We start from the raw sequence: 6000 nt of genomic DNA on the forward strand, positions 1-6000 counted from the left end.
ATGCTGTAAACGTAAATGTAAACATAGAGTTGAAGCTAGGTGCTGAAACAAATGATACATACATATATTAAACATAAATGAATGACAGCACCAGGGACCAAGTTTTTAAGAGAGAAAGTAGTGAATTAAAATGCTACGAAAATAAGGGCATGTGCCGACCGAGGCTCGAACCTGTGACACTGGATTCGACACCACCGCCTAGCGATAATGCACCAAGCGAAACTAGCCTCTAGACCATCGGAATGTCCAAAAAAACATTCTTCTGATCCAGAGTCATTTCGCCCGTATGCAAATTACCACCCCAGTGGTCAAAGGTCACAAGCTCCAGCTAGCCCCTCCCCCACCCTCGCAGCATCCGTTCACTAACAACTTCGATAGAGCCGACACAGACAGCCGTTAGGCATGTATTAGACAAACGATGGCTCTATCTAATTGTTTATCTCTCACAAAGACAAGTGGACAACATAAACACATTACATATAGAAGCTTCAGTGGGTACGAGCAATAATGCTGTAAACGTAAATGTAAACATAGAGTTGAAGCTAGGTGCTGAAACAAATGATACATACATATATTAAACATAAATGAATGACAGCACCAGGGACCAAGTTTTTAAGAGAGAAAGTAGTGAATTAAAATGCTACGAAAATAAGGGCATGTGCCGACCGAGGCTCGAACCTGTGACACTGGATTCGACACCACCGCCTAGCGATAATGCACCAAGCGAAACTAGCCTCTAGACCATCGGAATGTCCAAAAAAACATTCTTCTGATCCAGAGTCATTTCGCCCGTATGCAAATTACCACCCCAGTGGTCAAAGGTCACAAGCTCCAGCTAGCCCCTCCCCCACCCTCGCAGCATCCGTTCACTAACAACTTCGATAGAGCCGACACAGACAGCCGTTAGGCATGTATTAGACAAACGATGGCTCTATCTAATTGTTTATCTCTCACAAAGACAAGTGGACAACATAAACACATTACATATAGAAGCTTCAGTGGGTACGAGCAATAATGCTGTAAACGTAAATGTAAACATAGAGTTGAAGCTAGGTGCTGAAACAAATGATACATACATATATTAAACATAAATGAATGACAGCACCAGGGACCAAGTTTTTAAGAGAGAAAGTAGTGAATTAAAATGCTACGAAAATAAGGGCATGTGCCGACCGAGGCTCGAACCTGTGACACTGGATTCGACACCACCGCCTAGCGATAATGCACCAAGCGAAACTAGCCTCTAGACCATCGGAATGTCCAAAAAAACATTCTTCTGATCCAGAGTCATTTCGCCCGTATGCAAATTACCACCCCAGTGGTCAAAGGTCACAAGCTCCAGCTAGCCCCTCCCCCACCCTCGCAGCATCCGTTCACTAACAACTTCGATAGAGCCGACACAGACAGCCGTTAGGCATGTATTAGACAAACGATGGCTCTATCTAATTGTTTATCTCTCACAAAGACAAGTGGACAACATAAACACATTACATATAGAAGCTTCAGTGGGTACGAGCAATAATGCTGTAAACGTAAATGTAAACATAGAGTTGAAGCTAGGTGCTGAAACAAATGATACATACATATATTAAACATAAATGAATGACAGCACCAGGGACCAAGTTTTTAAGAGAGAAAGTAGTGAATTAAAATGCTACGAAAATAAGGGCATGTGCCGACCGAGGCTCGAACCTGTGACACTGGATTCGACACCACCGCCTAGCGATAATGCACCAAGCGAAACTAGCCTCTAGACCATCGGAATGTCCAAAAAAACATTCTTCTGATCCAGAGTCATTTCGCCCGTATGCAAATTACCACCCCAGTGGTCAAAGGTCACAAGCTCCAGCTAGCCCCTCCCCCACCCTCGCAGCATCCGTTCACTAACAACTTCGATAGAGCCGACACAGACAGCCGTTAGGCATGTATTAGACAAACGATGGCTCTATCTAATTGTTTATCTCTCACAAAGACAAGTGGACAACATAAACACATTACATATAGAAGCTTCAGTGGGTACGAGCAATAATGCTGTAAACGTAAATGTAAACATAGAGTTGAAGCTAGGTGCTGAAACAAATGATACATACATATATTAAACATAAATGAATGACAGCACCAGGGACCAAGTTTTTAAGAGAGAAAGTAGTGAATTAAAATGCTACGAAAATAAGGGCATGTGCCGACCGAGGCTCGAACCTGTGACACTGGATTCGACACCACCGCCTAGCGATAATGCACCAAGCGAAACTAGCCTCTAGACCATCGGAATGTCCAAAAAAACATTCTTCTGATCCAGAGTCATTTCGCCCGTATGCAAATTACCACCCCAGTGGTCAAAGGTCACAAGCTCCAGCTAGCCCCTCCCCCACCCTCGCAGCATCCGTTCACTAACAACTTCGATAGAGCCGACACAGACAGCCGTTAGGCATGTATTAGACAAACGATGGCTCTATCTAATTGTTTATCTCTCACAAAGACAAGTGGACAACATAAACACATTACATATAGAAGCTTCAGTGGGTACGAGCAATAATGCTGTAAACGTAAATGTAAACATAGAGTTGAAGCTAGGTGCTGAAACAAATGATACATACATATATTAAACATAAATGAATGACAGCACCAGGGACCAAGTTTTTAAGAGAGAAAGTAGTGAATTAAAATGCTACGAAAATAAGGGCATGTGCCGACCGAGGCTCGAACCTGTGACACTGGATTCGACACCACCGCCTAGCGATAATGCACCAAGCGAAACTAGCCTCTAGACCATCGGAATGTCCAAAAAAACATTCTTCTGATCCAGAGTCATTTCGCCCGTATGCAAATTACCACCCCAGTGGTCAAAGGTCACAAGCTCCAGCTAGCCCCTCCCCCACCCTCGCAGCATCCGTTCACTAACAACTTCGATAGAGCCGACACAGACAGCCGTTAGGCATGTATTAGACAAACGATGGCTCTATCTAATTGTTTATCTCTCACAAAGACAAGTGGACAACATAAACACATTACATATAGAAGCTTCAGTGGGTACGAGCAATAATGCTGTAAACGTAAATGTAAACATAGAGTTGAAGCTAGGTGCTGAAACAAATGATACATACATATATTAAACATAAATGAATGACAGCACCAGGGACCAAGTTTTTAAGAGAGAAAGTAGTGAATTAAAATGCTACGAAAATAAGGGCATGTGCCGACCGAGGCTCGAACCTGTGACACTGGATTCGACACCACCGCCTAGCGATAATGCACCAAGCGAAACTAGCCTCTAGACCATCGGAATGTCCAAAAAAACATTCTTCTGATCCAGAGTCATTTCGCCCGTATGCAAATTACCACCCCAGTGGTCAAAGGTCACAAGCTCCAGCTAGCCCCTCCCCCACCCTCGCAGCATCCGTTCACTAACAACTTCGATAGAGCCGACACAGACAGCCGTTAGGCATGTATTAGACAAACGATGGCTCTATCTAATTGTTTATCTCTCACAAAGACAAGTGGACAACATAAACACATTACATATAGAAGCTTCAGTGGGTACGAGCAATAATGCTGTAAACGTAAATGTAAACATAGAGTTGAAGCTAGGTGCTGAAACAAATGATACATACATATATTAAACATAAATGAATGACAGCACCAGGGTCCAAGTTTTTAAGAGAGAAAGTAGTGAATTAAAATGCTACGAAAATAAGGGCATGTGCCGACCGAGGCTCGAACCTGTGACACTGGATTCGACACCACCGCCTAGCGATAATGCACCAAGCGAAACTAGCCTCTAGACCATCGGAATGTCCAAAAAAACATTCTTCTGATCCAGAGTCATTTCGCCCGTATGCAAATTACCACCCCAGTGGTCAAAGGTCACAAGCTCCAGCTAGCCCCTCCCCCACCCTCGCAGCATCCGTTCACTAACAACTTCGATAGAGCCGACACAGACAGCCGTTAGGCATGTATTAGACAAACGATGGCTCTATCTAATTGTTTATCTCTCACAAAGACAAGTGGACAACATAAACACATTACATATAGAAGCTTCAGTGGGTACGAGCAATAATGCTGTAAACGTAAATGTAAACATAGAGTTGAAGCTAGGTGCTGAAACAAATGATACATACATATATTAAACATAAATGAATGACAGCACCAGGGACCAAGTTTTTAAGAGAGAAAGTAGTGAATTAAAATGCTACGAAAATAAGGGCATGTGCCGACCGAGGCTCGAACCTGTGACACTGGATTCGACACCACCGCCTAGCGATAATGCACCAAGCGAAACTAGCCTCTAGACCATCGGAATGTCCAAAAAAACATTCTTCTGATCCAGAGTCATTTCGCCCGTATGCAAATTACCACCCCAGTGGTCAAAGGTCACAAGCTCCAGCTAGCCCCTCCCCCACCCTCGCAGCATCCGTTCACTAACAACTTCGATAGAGCCGACACAGACAGCCGTTAGGCATGTATTAGACAAACGATGGCTAATACATGCCTAACGGCTGTCTGTGTCGGCTCTATCGAAGTTGTTAGTGAACGGATGCTGCGAGGGTGGGGGAGGGGCTAGCTGGAGCTTGTGACCTTTGACCACTGGGGTGGTAATTTGCATACGGGCGAAATGACTCTGGATCAGAAGAATGTTTTTTTTTTTTGGACATTCCGATGGTCTAGAGGCTAGTTTCGCTTGGTGCATTATCGCTAGGCGGTGGTGTCGAATCCAGTGTCACAGGTTCGAGCCTCGGTCGGCACATGCCCTTATTTTCGTAGCATTTTAATTCACTACTTTCTCTCTTAAAAACTTGGTCCCTGGTGCTGTCATTCATTTATGTTTAATATATGTATGTATCATTTGTTTCAGCACCTAGCTTCAACTCTATGTTTACATTTACGTTTACTATGTATGTAAGCCATTGCGCACAACACAAAAATAATTTTAAGCTTATCAGGCTTATGTGTCATTAAATATAATTAAAGATGATATGATTTGAATTTAATTGTGTTTAATTAATTGCTATTCTTTTATAGACTTAGAGATGATATTTTAAAAGCTTTTTTAAATCAGCGGGCACTCTTCTAGCGATAAGAAAAAGTGCGCTGTCGACGCAATTAGAATCAAACTGGGCATTCCCCTACTAATTCCACATAGAAACTTTTCTAATGTACAAATAACGTAAACATTACACATGGACATTTTTTCCTCCTTATATTGCGGTCCAAAGAAGTTAGATAAATACTTATATAAAACAAATAAACAGGGGCCACACAGCTAACAATGGCAAGGGTGTAGAAAAAATCACCTAGACTAGAGTCAATAGCGGCATACACGTATGGGAGGGATCATTCCGTAACCTAAATTTGGAGGCCGCGGGGGGTGGGGTGAGTTGAGCGGCCAGTGAAAAAAAAATCAAGCTGATAACTGTTTATTTAAGGCCCTCCCCCACCTGTTTCAGAAGAGATGGAATGACCAGTATCGCAGGCGAGGCTAGGACAGTACAGGTAAAAATTGGTGCATGGTGAGATACTGGGGTTAGGTGTGACGTCAGTTACAAGCAGAGAAGGGTTAGGGATATACTCATATAGATGCTGTGGGTTGAAAGTGATAACCATTCAAGCTAGGTCCAGTGTTAAAAGAAACTTACTAAATGAAAGGAATTTGAAGATAATATATTGTTTTTAACATACATTCTTTATTCTTTGTACGCAATGTTTTCATGGCGTTGGCAAACGTTAATACTCATGTTTTGTTTTGCGTTCACAAGTTTAGTTGAATTCTAAGTATAAAAAGGCCTTGGCAATCAAAGTCTATTCTTATTGTCCAATAGCTGATGAGTTTATTTATAATCTACTTTCATTTTTTCCCGTGATGGTCTAACTATTAGGGAGTTAAAAACTGAAAATAAAAAATAAAAAAAAATGCGCCAACTTGTTCGCAATCAGTACTTTATTTATTATATGACAGAAAATGGCAAAAACAAAACATAAACATTGAAAACAAAATTTATTTAA

This window comes from Biomphalaria glabrata, chromosome 18 (genome assembly GCF_947242115.1).
Source record: "Biomphalaria glabrata chromosome 18, xgBioGlab47.1, whole genome shotgun sequence".
NCBI classification, from domain to species: Eukaryota; Metazoa; Mollusca; class Gastropoda; family Planorbidae; genus Biomphalaria; species Biomphalaria glabrata.